This window comes from Podarcis filfolensis (genome assembly GCF_964270895.1).
Source record: "Podarcis filfolensis genome assembly, chromosome: 3".
NCBI classification, from domain to species: Eukaryota; Metazoa; Chordata; class Lepidosauria; order Squamata; family Lacertidae; genus Podarcis; species Podarcis filfolensis.
Genome location: NC_139606.1, coordinates 104,851,814 through 104,868,014, shown reverse-complemented (window position 1 = coordinate 104,868,014; position 16,201 = coordinate 104,851,814). Strand labels below are relative to the sequence as shown.

The following is a 16,201-nucleotide window of genomic DNA, read 5'->3' as shown; positions in this document are numbered from 1 at the left end:
TGTTAAACGCCAGATCTCGGAGAAGCTCTGTCCCCATAAGGTCCATACTTCTTCCTGCCAGGCCACCATATTTAAAATTGTAATCCAAATCTTGTTTTTTACTTCTTTTAAGACCAAATGTCCCAAAAACTCCTGCTTCCACTTTGGTCAAATTTATCTTTCCCTTTAAGTCCATCTTTACAGGCCTCTGGCCTGCCAGGTCTCCATATTTATGATTGTAATCCAAATCTTGTTTTTTGCTTCTTTCTTTGATCCTCTGCTGCATTATAGCTCCTCCTTCCTTTCCCTCTAAGTTGTCATATGTAGCTTCTTCAAATTTCTCAAATTCCTTTTCTTGTTCAGCTGCAAGAGTTTTTAGTTCAAGGGCACAGTCTTTTTGTTCTGGTACAGAGACTTGAGTCGAGTCCCTTCCAATTTCCACAGGTTTGTTTGCTTTTTCATTCAATATTATGACATTTTTAGCCAAAACAATGCTTTGTTCATGAAGTTTTCCCAGGCTTCGAAATATCTTCTCGAGTGCCGTCTGTATTTTTCCACTTACAGCCATTCTGTAATGTCCCAGAGCCCCCTCTAGGGGAGTGCTGGTTACTTAGTATTCCTTCCAGTTGTAAATCCAAAAGTCCTTTATTTTCCTTGGTTTTCGACAATTTGTTACCGAAATGTAACAAATATAACCAGCCGAGGCAATAGAAACAAAGTTCTCTCTCTTTTTTTTTCCCTCTCAGCTTTGACAGCTAGTTTGACAGCTGTCAAAGTCTTTTAAATCTCTCCAACAGGCTCCCTCACGGATCGCTCCCGGGTCCTGGGGGAGGGGTATCAATCCACTTTCAAAATTAATTCTTATCCTCCAGCACATTCACTTATACTGCCAAAACGTGAAATTAGTTACTTTTGACTTCCCACGAAGAAAATGTTCTTTTCAACCTTAGTTATCTAGTCCTTGCTTTAAAATGTTTACAAAAGGGGGAGACGGACTTCCTCTTTACGCCTTCCCCGCTCGTGCCCAATCAAAAAGGGGTGATTTTTAATGTCCAATTTCCGTAATACTCACGGGTTGTTACTTTTAGTCCAAATTTCAAAGGAAGAAGTCAGCGCTCTCCAACCATGGCATGTGGCTTCGCTTCGCGGAGACGGGTAGACAGCTCTCAGCTCCGCGCCGCTCACCCCCGGTATGTTCCGGAGCCTTTAAAAAGGCTCCTTTGCAGCGGGGGGGGACGCAAATGGAGCCCGCCGAGCCTTCAGTTCACAGGCTTCCCCGCCTGTGATTTTTTTCGGGTCCCCGCTTCGCCGTAGCGGTAGAACCCTAGCTCCACGAAGCAGATTTCCTCCGGAGATCGGAGGAAATCCGCCATTACAGTTGCTGGCGCTAACCGGAAGTCTGGAGAGGGTCTCTTCACAAGCCAGCTCTCTCTTGCCAGCTCTCTCTTGCCATTTCCAGGTTTGAACTGATTGATTTCCTGGCGCCGCGCATATATGTGGGTGCAGGCGAATCAATCATACGTAAGTGGTGGATGCTTGTAGAGTGGTACCTCAGGCAAAGTACTTAATTCATTCCGGAGGTCCGTACTTAACCTGAAACTGTTCTTAACCTGAAGCACCACTTTAGCTAATGGGGCCTCCCGCTGCTGCCGCGCCGCCGGAGCATGATTTCTGTTCTCACCCTGAAGCAAAGTTCTTAACCCAAGGTAATATTTCTGGGTTAGCGGAGTCTGTAACCTGAAGCGTATGTAACCTGATGCATATGTAACCCAAGGTACCACTGCACCTCATTTATTTTTGTAACGAGTGTCAAAGCAAGTTAAGCAGAGCAGTAGATATCTGGACCAAAGTATACCCAGGGAGTGGGAAAACTGAGCAGGGATTTGCATCTGTATGGATGTTTCATACAGGGCAAGCCATCCCACTGCTAGCCTCTGGGCTGGCAATTCTCTGCCCTCCTGTTGTGCTAGGAAAGAATATCACTGTTTGTATGAACATCTTAGTTATTGTTCATATGAACATCTTATTTATCATATGAATAAACTCAGACGAGGACGACGTTTGTAAAACCCCAAACCACCATCTTTTAAAAATACAAGGGACCTTGGAATTTCAGAAACACACACACCAGATTGAGGTTTTTTTCTCTCTTTTTTAAAAGAATAAACAAAACATTTTTCTTCTTCACATGTTCTTTCAGCATCAGCTTCACAAAAAAATCCCTTTACTCTTCAAGATCTGAGAAGACTGCAGGCTGGGTGTGTGGTGAGGGGGAAGGAAAGGATGTTATCATAAAGAAGAGCTGAGTGATTCATCTCTTCTAGAGTCTGATCCTATATTCCTGATATCAATCTGCTTTACAAAGAAATGCCATTTAATGGAACAAATCACACCCTAGACCATTCGTCGAAGGACCAATGCTACAGGTGTATTTGGTCTCTGGGCAACTCCAAGACTCCAGCAGTCTCTATTTATGGGAGAGATTTCCAACAGTCTGGTTCCTATCCCTGGAAAATTCTTGACCCTATTTTGGGAAATTTTGGGGGTGCCTTTGTAAAACATTTTTAGTGTGACTTGTTAGAATTGCCATTCTTAAGGAATCCACCCCTTTTTTTGGTCTCTAGATACAGTGGTACCTCGGGTTAAGTACTTAATTCGTTCTGGAGGTCCGTTCTTAACATGAAACTGTTCTTAACCTGAAGCACCACTTTAGCCTGCTGCTGCTCTGCCGCCGGAGCACGATTTCTGTTCTCATCCTGAAGCAAAGTTCTTAACCCGAGGTACTATATCTGGGTTAGCGGAGTCTGTAACCTGAAGCGTCTGTAACCTGAAGCGTCTGTAACCCGAGGTACCACTGTATCCTTCTCCCCAGGAAAGCGGGAAATGGAATATCCACCATCATTCTGGCTTTGAGATCTAACATAGGCAGAGGGGGACTGCAAATTTCCTGCTCCCTCAGAAGGAACCTCCAGACAGCAAAAATTCTGATACCTCAACCTGGATGTATCTGAGCATATACAAAGTGCCACTTTGCCAAACGGAACCAAGCACTTTTAAGCATGTACAGCACACATTTGACCAAGAAGCTGCAGTCTTAAAATACGCAAGTGCCTATTAGAATACACAGAGCTTCTCTTCTAAACATGAAAGGGTACATTAATTTCTTTCATGTCAAAGAAAGCAGAGAAGTGACACACATGAGCTCACGTCGTACATGCGGACAACTGGGCTTTGCATTCACCAGTTCCAGCAACTGGGGAATGGGGGGGGGGACTCTTGATTGAGTCAGCAAAATCCTGCTGGTGAGAAAAATGTGAATCAGCTCTGGGTGCGCTACCTGCTTTCTCTGTTTCATGAGGCCACTGGGGGTCTCAACCTCCACACCACGACCGCTCACTGTGCTCACTGTTCTCATATAAATGCCTCAAAAGGAGCGGGGAAGAGTACAGTTGTACCTCGGTTATCGAACGGAATCCGTTCCAGAAGTCCGTTCAACTTCTGAAAACGTTCGAAAACCAAGGCACGGCTTCCGATTGGCTGCAGGAACTTCCTGCACTCAATTGGAAGCCACGAAAGCCACATCAGACATTCGGCTTCCAAAAAAAGTTCACAAACCGGAACACTTACTTCAGGGTTTGCGACGTTCGGGAGCCAAAAAGTTCGAGTCACAAAGTGTTCAAAAACCAAGTTACGACTGTATTCCCATAGCCAAGGGGGGAGAAGAGGAGGAGCTGCCCCCCCAATCAAGTAAATAAATAAAAACACTTAACTAACTGAGATTCTGCGCCCCCCTATGAAGCCTGTCCCCCCATAAATGCTGGCTATGCCCATGATGTTCCATAAGGCAATTAAAAGGCACTGAAGGTAAAACAAGTCACATATTCTTGGGCCTTTCACCTTTGTGTGCTCGTTTGTTTACTTATTTGTGCCACATTTCTTAGCAGTGTACAAGCGTGCGGATAAAATTAGCACAACACAGAACTACAATGTAAAAACCAACGAATGAACGTAATGAAATACAACAGAAAATATGAACCCAAAAAGCTAAAAGCAGGAAGTGCTTCACCCAGTGCTGAAAAAAACCTGTAATGTTGACAGCCAGGTGTGCATCCCTTATATAGAGGGTGTTACAAAGTCAGGGGGCCAACACAAAAAAGGATCTCTCTTTTGCAGAAGGCACAGCATACCTCTGCTAGAGAGGGTACTTGGAACAAGGCCTTTCCTGAAGGCATAGGTCTTCAGGTATTTTGGTGCCAAGCCACCTAAGACTTTAAAAAGATAAGCACCAGCACCTTAAACTGGGCTCAGAAGTTCCATAGGCTGCCAAAACAAATCTTTCAAAACCTTGAGATTCCATCCCTATGAACAAGATAATGTTTGGAAAAATGCAGAGGCAACAAATTGTGGAAACTGTTCTTGGCAATAATAATAATAATAATAATAATAATAATAATAATAATAATAATAATAATAATTTATTATTTGTACCCCGCCCATCTGGCTGGGTTTCCCCAGCCACTCTGGGCGGCTTCCAACAAAGATGAAAAATACACTAAAATGTCACATATTAAAAACTTCCCTGAACAGGGCTGCCTTCAGATGTCTTCTGAATGTCAGGTAGTTGTTTATCGCTTTGACATCTGATGGGAGGGCGTTCCACAGGGCGGGTGCCACTACCGAGAAGGCCCTCTGCCTGGTTCCCTGTAACTTGGCCTCTCGCAGTGAGGGAACCGCCAGAAGGCCCTCGGAGCTGGACCTCAGTGTCCGGGCAGAACGATGGGGGAGGAGACGCTCCTTCAGACATACTGGACCGAGGCCGTTTAGGGCTTTAAAGGTCAGCACCAACACTTTGAATTGTGCTCGGAAACGTACTGGGAGCCAATGTAGGTCTTTCAAGACCGGTGTTATATGGTCTCGGCGGCCGCTCCCAGTCACCAGTCTAGCTGCCGCGTTCTGGATTAGTTGTAGTTTCCAGGTCACCTTCAAAGGTAGCCCCAAAGGTATCCACAAGACACGTACTATCCTAGCCACTTACTGTATACAACTAGGAGGTAGCGGGGGGGACTGTGTTCCTCCAGATGTTGGACTTCAACTCCCATCATTTCTAGCACAGCACAGCCAATGGTCAGGAATGATGGGAGCTGTAGTCCAGCAACAACCAGAGAGCCACAGACTCCCCGTTTCTGCTGTACAAACTTCTGTTTAGCCAAACACCACCTTATAGTCTTCGCTCACTTACTGCCAAACACTTACCAATAAGCACCATTTAAATCAGCAAAACAGAAGACTAAATGACTAGAGGTTTCTTTAAAAAGAAAGAAAGCAACTACTGCCAACTGAATCATGAAATGACAGCTCTATAACTTCCAAAAACACAGCTCCCGCTCCCAAATTTTTACATGAGTTGATGCAAGGTCTCCCGGTACCAACTGTTCAAGGACGTAGCCCTGATAATGCGCTGTGACCTCATTCTATTATATTAGCACACAGCTGAAACTGTACCATTAGTAACAAGATCAGCCATTTCCTTGGGAGCAATTAGCCCAGGTTCATTGTTGATTGACATGCCATCTGTGTGTGTGTGTGGGTTGTTGTTTTTTTCCAAACGAGGAAAAGCAACTCCATTTCGTGCCCCCCCCCGATGTTACTGCACTAATATGCACCCTCCTGCACTTCGTGATATTTTTAGCCATGCAGAAGTACCTCTTTTGAAATAGCTGCTGTTTCCCAGGCAGTGAGGAGAGAACCGCTTGTTCTGGGTGAAAGCATGTGGTTTGGAGACATGGCATGATGCAAGACAAGGCAACGGGACCTGTGTGCATCATCAGGAAGACCTGAAAACCAGAAAAGGGAAAATAAATAAATGTGGCGGGCAAAGCGTTTGCTTGCAGATTCAAACTTCGTTAATCTGGACCACATTGATTAAGTACGCACGACTCTGGTTTCATGAGCAGGGCATCGAACAAGACAAAACTCAAGAACTGGCTAAGGGCCAGTCCAGGCATTAAATAACAACAAACCCAAGTGTGTAACTCAGTGTAATACCCAGGTATTATTATTATTATTATTATTATTATTATTATTATTATTATTGTTACAATTTGTATTGTACATCCGTAGATCTCAGGGCAGTTCACAACATAAAATTGCAATATAAAAAACACAAAAATACATAACAAAAACATGACAAACCACATTTTGAAATTTTGTACTAATTTGTCTTCTTTCTCGTTATAGTGCTTCAGACACGGTTTAGCTATGAAAATGGGTCTAAAATATTTTAAATAAATTAGATCTATATGGTGTACACTCAAGAATGAACCATAACCAATCACAGTATGATACTTAGATTTCCAAACACCTCTTTTCACATCTACATTTTACATTTTTAGGTTGAGTCCGCCGAGAAGCCCCTGAGGGCAGAACTATGAATCATTATGATTAGTGGAGGAGGCCAGAACTCAGAATCTAAGCATATGCATTTCATGCAGAAGATTGCAGGATCAGACCTTGGTATCTCCAGATTAAAAGAATCGGGTACGGGACTTACGTTCACATGTGGTGGAGGTGTAAATATGTACAATTTTGGGGGAATACAGTGTTTCAGGAGATAACAGAAATCACTGTGTTAAAGCTGACCGAAAGTCCAGAGGTATCATTATTATCAATTTATGATGGGGTGAAAGTTTCGCAGGCTCTGAAGGACTTGCTCACGAATGTATTGACAGCTGCACAAATTATGATAGCTAGGAAGTGGAAGGGGCAAGCAGAATATAAAATGGAAGCATGGCATAACGAGGTGTGGGATTTGGCTATTAATGATAAATTAACATGTGCTATTAAGGTAAGACAGGGAATGTGCAGGAGAAATGATTCTGAGGAGATATGGAAGGTGTTTGTGGAATTTGTGCTGTTAAAACGGAAAGGGGTCAAACCATCGCAAGAAGTGTTGAAATTTTGGGAGGTTGGATAGTTACAATAGAATGGTCCTGGGGTGGGGTGCATACTTTTAGTGTGGTGTAGTGGTTAAGAGCGGTAGACTCATAATCTGGTGAACCGGGATCATGTCTTCGCTCCTCCACATGCAGCTGCTGGGTGACCTTGGGCCAGTCACACTTCTCTGAAGTCTCTCAGCCTCACTCACCTCACAGAGTGTTTGTTGTGGGGGAGGAAGGGAAAGGAGAATGTTAGCGCAACATCTGGGGGGGGCGCTCGCACTCGCAGCTCTCTGCCCCTACCGGGTTAGGGGGCGCAAATTACTTGCCTTGCCCCGGGTGCTGACAACCCACGCTACGCCACTGTTTGAGACTCCTTCGGGTAGTGATAAAGTGGGATATCAAATCCAAACTCTTCTTCTACTTTTATTATTTATTTATTATTATTACTTTTTCAAAATACTTTAAATAAATAAATAAGTCAGCCAGCCAGCCAGCCAGCTAGCAGGTGATGAGTAAAGGCTCTCTGCCAGAGACCCTGGTCATCCACTGCTAGTCTGAGTAGGCAGCTGGGAAAATGGTCTGACCCACAGAAGGTTCCTATGTTTATCTCTATTTGTGAGGGCGGGCATAGTAACAGGTGTGCTCACACAGCAGTTATTAAGGGGATCCGGTGACGATCCCTGCACACCAAACCTGTCTGGCGCAAGAGGGCTTAGCTGCTTTCCTGCCCATCCACAACACTGACAGGTGTGATGGAGAGCTCACCTCAAAAGGTCTGCTTATCGCTTTTTCCTGTTGCAGCATGGGAAATGACCAAGGACATAAGGCAAGGGTTCTTCCATCATTTCTTTTTTGGTGCTGATATCATCCGTGGCACCTGTTGCTACCTTCCTCCAGCCCCCACTGCTGGAGCACCTATGTCTGCAGGATGATGGGCAAGCTTTTCCCAACTTGGTGATGCAATGGGGGGAAAGCTGCATCTGTTGATTTCCGGCTTGTAGCTCAGAAACAAAGATAAACTTGGCCTGAGGCAAGGGCAGCTTTGTCCCTGGAGAGTTTGGTGTGCAGCCTCAAATCTTACCGGCATCTGAGTGCAAATACTGTCAAACCTTGGTTCCCAAATGGCTTAGTTGACGAACAAATCAGCTCCCAAACACCAAAAACCCGGAAGCAAGTGTTTCGGTTTTTGAACGTTTTTCGGAAACCGAATGTCCGGTGTAGCTTCCGCTTGAGTGCAGGAAGCTCCTGCAGCCAATTGGAAACCTCACCTTGGTTTTTGAACTGTTTTGGGAGTCAAACAGACTTCTGGAACGGATTAAGTTCAAGAACCAAGGTTCCACTGCACTTACACAGAGGGTGTGTACATATACCACCGGTTTAGGAAGCAGTGTACGCACAGCGTTAAATGCACCCCATATCAATACTGTTTTTTCTTATGAAATGCTGTGTTTGGCGTGCTTTACCCCAAACCAACTTAAATCTGAATTGAGGGAAAGAATGGCCTAGCTGCATTTTGAGCCACTGATGTGCACACAGCCCTGGCAAAAGCGAATTCAGCAGTTTAATTATGCGCTGAACAGAAGAAGTAGTATTTTTCGCTCTATAAGACACACCAGACCACAAGACGCACCTAGTTTTTGGAGGAGGAAACACACACAAAAAAATATTCTGAATCTCAGAAGCCAGAACAGCAAGAGGGATCGCTGCGCAGTGAAAGCAGCAATCCCTCTTGCTGTTCTGGCTTCTGGGATAGCTGCGCAGCCTACATTCGCTCCATAAGATGCACACACATCCCCCCTTACTTTTTAGGAGGGAAAAAGTGAGTCTTATAGAGCAAAAAATACAGTACTTTCTTTTGCCTGTTCCGAATCTTCCAAGATTCATCTACATTGGATGGCCCCAGGTTCCACTGTTTTGGGGGAGGGAAAACTTCTCTCTAGCCACCTTATTCACAACATGAATAACCTTGGACACCTCTATCATGCCTGAGAATCCCAGCCTGAAATAGCAACATGAAGCGGAGATATTGGGAAAGGATGTCCCCTGGGCTAACAAATTTCTAGGCACCTTTTGCTCAGCACGTCAAGTTCACAAAGGCCTGTAAATAAACGTCATGAACCAAGCCAGCTTCAAAAACATTTTGAGATTTGTTCTAATGATGAACGAAACCACTTTCCTCCTTTCTTCTCTCCTCCCTGCCAGCCCTCCCTAGGACAGAGAAGAGAAGGGGATGGTTTGGGGGGGGGGGACTTTGCTAACGGAAAAATACATTTTAGAGGGATCCTTGCCAGGCAACCATATGCACATCTGCTCTTAACGGGTTTCAGCTGAAACTACTGAAAATATACATGGGTCTATTTATATGGAACAGCTTGTATACATGATAAGATTACAATTTGGAGGATAACAATGGGCTTAACTATGGAAAAAGTAAGCCTTTTAAAACTCCTTTTCCACACATGCCCGTAACATTTTACCACATATGTTGTTGAGGGGGACCAAAATTTGTTGAGAATTAAGGAAATCTCTGCATTTCTAGATTAGTGGCAAACAAATTCAAGATGTTCCTTCCAGCATCTTTCTGCCAGCACTTAACTCCTTATTTACTGCAGGATTCCTAGGGAGCGACAACTTCCATGGTCTGAGGTGACCGTGAAGGAAATGGGTCAAAACCAACCGAATTCATATTTCAAAAATGTCTGCGCAGCCTTGTTCTACAGTCAGCATAGATCACACAGACATTGGCTCCATAGAGGTGGGGAAACTTTTACAGCATGAGGGCCATGTTCCCTTTTGATTAGCCTTCCAAGGGCCACAGGTAAATGGTGGGCGGGGCCAAAGGCAAAAGTGAGCACAGCAATGCATGCAAATTTTATCTTTGTACAGCAGGCTCGTTTCCACATACCCCTCCCTATCCTCCATCTGACAAGCAAGAGTTCAGGAGCACGTTCCGGTCAGCCAAAAACTCTTGGGGTACAAAGGAAGGTCAGTTTCAGAGGTCTGGAAGGCCACATTCAGTTCCTGGCCACAGCAGTACCTATTTATCTACTTCCACTGGCGTGCTTTCAAACTGCTAGGTTGGCAGGAGGTGGGTCAGAGCAATGGGAGCTCACTTGGTTGCAGGGATTCAATTGGCAAGCCCAAGAGGCTCAGTGGTTTAGACCACAGCGCCTGTCCACACAGTTACTCAAGAACAACAGTGGCATACTGGAGACTCTTCACATACCCTCCAACATTTCTCTGATGAAAATAGGCATGTCCTATTCCATTATCAACAATTATCCATAATTATTATTTAAACCCCAACCATCTAACTGCATTGCCCCAGCCACTCTGGGCAGCTTCCAACATATATAAAAGCATAATAAAACACTGAACATTAAAAACAAAAACATCCCTATACACGGCTGCCTTCAGATGTCTTCTAAAAGTTGTATACTTTCTTATCTCCTTGGCTCAGGGCTCACATAACTCCATACCCTCCAACATTTCTCTGGTGAAAATAGGAACACCCTAAGGAAAAGAGGGACTTTCGGGGGATCAAATCAGAAGCTGAGACAGCTTCTGCAAATCCAGGACTGTCCCTGGAAAATAGGAGGACACTTAGAGGGTCTGCAGGTGCAATCCAGATGGTGACTTGCTATGTAGCATGACAGCCACTACATGAAGCAGTTGCCGTGTGTGCGCACATGCATGCAAATGGATTATGCGGGGAAATTGTTGCTTGCTACAGCCATGTGGTATTCAGAAATCTGGAATACACACAGTGACTATAGAGGTCGCCAAGGCGCTGGCATTTTGGTCAACGAACAGGATTGCACCTACAGATTTGGGGACACGACGTTAACAAAATCAGGATGGCCTCATTTAACAATAAGGTCTGACACCTACATTAAGAGGTTCATTTACTTGTCATATGTACCAGTTGTAAATCTCTAAGTGGCTTACAAGTAGAAATTAAAACCATACAAGGCACATGTAATAAAACATAAACTCGAAATCTAATACGGAATCAAACCAGAGCGAATCTGCCAACAGAGAATGACATCAGAATAAACGCTCTCTAAGAGGAGGACTAAAAGACTGAAAACCCTGGCAAAAGAACTCACTCCCTGCGGATGTTTGCCACATTTCTTTAATTCTTTCTTACATTTAAATCTCATCTTTCCTCAAGGAGTTCAAGGTGACGTACAAGGTTCTCCCCTCCCCATTTTACCTCACAACGCCCAAGTGAGGGTGAGAGCAAGTCACCCAAGCGAGGAATTTCACCTGGGTCTCTTCAACCACAGTCATATTCTACTACTACAATGCACGACCTATTTATCTCAGGTGTACCATGCTTCACAATATTTATCCCACAGCACTTCACCATGTAATTTGAAACAAAATGGTAAGAAAATATACAATTAGCTAATTAAAGGTATTAAGACAAACCTTATAATTTGCACAGCTCCAAAATTAAAATAGCAGCAAAATCCAGCACAGCAGCAACTTCAGTTACAGTGTTTGGAACTATGTATGTAACACGCTATTTGAAAGTGCAAACTATTAAAATGCCTGAAAGTATATAAAAAAAGTCTTAACCTGAAGCCTGAAGGATAATGCCATGAGCACCAGGTGAGTCTCCCTTAGATCTCTCCTTTAGCCTCACTTGCATGATATCTGATGGTTCACTTTTACCAATTTGGTAAGGCACAGAAGTTTTGTGTCAAAAAGACTGCCTGAATAACGTGACTATCATTCATTCCCCAACACCTGTACTTCCTAATAAAATAAAATTTCAGCCTGGCATTTTGCACATATTGGGTTATATCCAAAGGAGAGCTAAGTGACTTGTTCCATTAGTGCAAGGATTTCTGCTTGTGCAACAAAACTCCTTTCCCCCTCTCCTCCCCAATCTGCTCTAAAGGTTCCCCGAACACTCTGGAGCAGATCTGAGGAGGGTGCAGGTTGTGGGTGGGTAGGAGGATAGGAAGAAACAGATCTATTGCACAAGTGGAACTCCTTGTGCTGCTGCAACATGTTGAGGCAATGGGAATTATCCTGCTAAGAATCCTTGCACCTATCATGTAAAGAATGCCAGTATTACTATCCCAATTTTTCAGACGACAAGAGGCTATGGCAGAGCCACATGTTGCTTCCGGGTGAGCTGTTTACTGAGCATTCCTTCTGATTTGTTTGCAAAATGGGTTATATGACATTGCATCGAGGAATTGTTACCCCAGAGCTTCCAGTACGCTTTCCCATCACTTTCCTTATCTGAAAACATTCTGTTTGTGTGGGGCAGAAGCAGGTTTGTTGCATTGGAATGCCAAGTCCACTTTAATTGGGCAACCTCAATTTGCTGGTACCCTTCAGACAGCAAAATATCTTGGACCAACCCTCAGCACTACGGATTAAACAGAAAGTTACTCAAATCTGTTCAGAAAGTGGCAAGGTTAGGATAACTTTAACAAAGAATGCTTTGCACCCTCCCGCAGTTATGAGACCCGGGGTTCTTTCGGAAATGCCAAGACGGCTACAGAGCTGCTATGCCCTCATGTTTTCCTTTGATAGTCCTCTCTGAAACTGTGGGTTAATATCATGTCCTCTGTTCTTACACAAAACTTGGCACGGCAGAATTCAAATGCGCCACATGAAGTGGAGGTATTAAAATTGTGCTATCAGAGACAATAAAGTGAAATTGCCATCCAACAAATGCTTTAAGGAGGTCTGACATAACCAGAGCAGATTTTTCATTTCCCACTACACCCTGCTGTGGATCTTCACCTGTCTTATTAAATCATAAAGTCCCTTTTTAATAAGTGACCCAGTGGAAAACAATAGTGAATGACAAGTTTCATTAGATTTGGATTTTTTTCCCCTCCAGATGCAAGCGGAGGGTAGAAAGTGCACATTATTTGTTTTCTTTTCAGCGCTATTTGTGTGTGTGTTTCCCCCCTCACCCTGGAAATTTGGTTACATTGGTTTTTAAAGGAAAAACAGAAATTGGTTTTATGTTAAGTCCCAACCACATGTAATTATAGAAGTAATAGCTCTGCAAACCCGGAGACAAGACAAAAGGTTTTGCTTATTTTTCAGAGAGTTGAAGGCAAGTTTAGAGAGGGATCGCTGTCCTTGATGTGAACACCAATTCCACGTTTACCTCTGATAAAGAGGCAATGCAGGTTTTTCTGCGGTTTCAAAATCCTGCCAACCTACTTTATCAGAGTTGGCAGTGGGACAAAAAAAAAGGTGGTTCTATCGCAAGAACGGAAGCTTCTCTCAAACCACGTTAAACTTTCTCCAGTGCTATCCATCCAGCAAGTGTCCTAATGTCTTTGCAGAGAACGCTTTCAAGAAACGGGTGCTGCGATGGGTGAATGGGGAGAAAGGGGGGGAATGATTAAAAAGCCGTTATAATAAGGAAAGACTGGGGAAAGTAGGTCAAAAAGTACTGATAGCATTTTTATTGTCTCTCAAGGCACTAAGTAACTGCGTGCCCGTGGGAACGGTGCCCTCGGAACTGGCGAACTGTAGCTCGCCAGATTTCTACCGCCTGTTCGGCAGACGCTGTCCTTCCGGTGGCAGAGTTATTAGTGCTGAAAGGAAGCAGTAGTGGGGTCATCTCGCCCATCTCGTTGCATCACGGCATGATTTATTTCATTATCCTTAAGCCATCCCTGATAGATTGTGCATGTCAAGTTGAGATGGTGATGTCACAACCTCCTCATGTTTCCTGTTCCGTTTCGCTAACCATTCTAATAACTACGGTGGTCTCTCTCTCCCCCCCCCCCCGCTACACGGCAGCGTCAGCTGTTGCTGCTTGCCGCATTCATTGTTGAGCTTGGTGCTGCCTTTGTGAGCAAATAACTGCTTTTATTAGAAGCCACCCATACTTTATTTGTGGAGGAGATCTCAATCTTTTTGTCTAGACTTAATGGGTGACTTAACTGGAGCTCTGCCATAGATTTCAGCGGAGGGAGACTTCCCCCTGTTTTGACGGCACAGGCGGTGAATAAAGGATCCACCGACTGGCAACTGGAGTCTCTGGGTGAGGACCTCCAGGCCATTGTTTAAAGACCCAGGCAGGATAAAAAGGAAATGGGCCAGATCCTGTACCCATCCCCCAGTCCAATTAGATTGAATTGATGTGATTCTTACAGCAGCCTTCCTCAACTAGGTGCCCTCCAAATGTTTTGGCCTACGACTCTCATAAACCCCGACTGCTAGTGATGCTGGTTGGGGCTGATGGGATATGTAGTCCAACATCATTTGGAGAGCACTAGGTTGGGGAAGGTTCTGTTTCCCTCCCACAGTGTGAATTCGTTTTTTGTAAAAGCAGCAACAACCTGACCTGATGTCACAAAACAGCTAGCTCAAAGGGATGCTCTTGCAAGACATGGGCTGCTTTTACATCAGCATAGAGTCGGTAGAGGACGAGGATCTAGAGAATACGCTAAGGGTGGCCAAATTCTGTGCGACTGCCATAAAACTTAGGGAACAAGCTGTACTACCAAAATGATTAAGGTTCTAAATGATAATTTTAGGTTATATTTTAGTGATCAAGATTTAATATATATTTTTAACTGCCGCTATATCTGAATTGTCTCTGTTATACCCAATTGCAATTCAATGTATTCCTGTTCTGTTTTATGATTTTCCTGATATTGTCAGTGACCCGGAACTGGTCTGTGACCGTAATAATAAAATTCTAATCAGCACAGAGTCTAAGCATGTGCTTTGCCCTCTCTTCTTCCTCTTGATGTGAATTGCAGCAAATTGCATGCGGTGATATCACCAAGTGCATGCGGTGACATCATCGTTCTGTGTTGATGGGAGCAGGAGTGTTGGTTGCTGCTGCTGGAAGGGGCTTGGGGCAATGGTTGCTCCCCTCGTCGACCCTTCCCTTGGAGATGCAGGAGGAAGAAGAAGAAGAGGAGGAGGAGGAGGAGGAGGAAGAAGGGTCTCATCAGTATTCATGAAAAAACGACAAAACGTAGACAATCATGCAAGTGTAGGATTAATACTTCAACTATATCAAACATTAAAATATCTGAATTGGTAAGGAAGAATCTGTAATGCATGCTTTAGTTGAGATTCCTGCACTGCATGGGGTAGGACTTGATGACCCTCAGGGTGCCTTCCAGTTCTACAATTCTAGACACACACACACACGTACCCATTTCAAGCATCACCCTCCTCCTTCTCATGGCGATCAATTACTATTATATCCCTCTTCAATACAAAATGAAGGAGGATATGACTTTCCTCCTTGGAGACTGACAGCATCTCCCTGGAGATTTCTGTGGGCTAGACCAAACAGAGCGGGGAGCTGTAATTTGGCCCCAGGCCAGAAGTCCATACAACCCCCCCCTCCCAATTTTATTTCATAATGGTTCAGACAAGAAAACATAGGAAGCTGCCTTATACTAAGTCAGCCCACTGGTCTATCAAGCTCAGTACTGTCCATGAAGAGGCCATGGACCGTCTGCATGCAATGAAGATGTTCTACTACCGAGCTATGACTGGAAGGCATGGCAACCCCATCCAAAGCATGTTTGCTTGCAACTAAGTCCCCAATGCCTCTTTCTTCCACTAAGGGTTCATATTGGGAACGCAACCTAAGTCTTTTGGGTTGTAGGTAGCCATTGGTTCCATGAGCTTTCCATCTACCTGATCAGATTTTAAGGGACGGCCGGGCCAGGGGTGGGGAGAGACAGGGAGAGAAATAGGATTCGCACAATCTCTTCCTTCACAATTTACTGCCTCGACTCTGACATTTACAGCATTATTGCCTTTGGTTTACAAGTTGAATATTTACACAAATGGATTTAGGTCAAGACGAAGGGCAGGCTTTAAATGTCCCGTGACCGTTTGCATTCTGAGCACGTTCCCCACCGTGGCAGATCTCCCGATTAACCCCCCAAATGCCAGCATCTGCCATATCGCTGGAGGCATAATTACGCAGGGCCCTAATCCAGAACGCTGCTCCTTGCATATATACCATTGCGTGCCGTCAGTCTCCCACAGAGTTAACAAGGAAAGGGCCTAACCATAGCCATGGGAGGATATATATATTTAACATACAATAAGCAAAGCAAGCGAAATTAAAGAGAGGCAAACGGCCTTCCTTCTCAAAGGAATGTGCATAAATCCGAACCCTATAAGCCGCGTTTTGAAACATTCGTGTGGCTAAGAATAGGGTGGCCACTTTCTTCTCTGCTCCTGCACCTTTAACAGCTGTCTGGGACTTCAGCTGAAGTTATTCCTGGCATGGGGGAAAGAAAGCTTCACCTGTCTCT

General features: G+C 44.4%; 1 long non-coding RNA gene across 5 annotated transcripts in view; it reads right to left on the bottom strand.

The window, feature by feature from the left end:
* LOC310758809 overlaps positions 1-16,201 on the bottom strand; it is a 260,702-nt gene that overhangs the window by 92,427 nt on the left and 152,074 nt on the right. For all 5 annotated transcript variants that reach the window (XR_014545938.1, XR_014545939.1, XR_014545940.1 and 2 more), the window contains one exon: positions 5,683-5,813. This is a non-coding gene — a long non-coding RNA (uncharacterized lncRNA). The remainder of the gene's footprint in view (positions 1-5,682; positions 5,814-16,201) is intronic.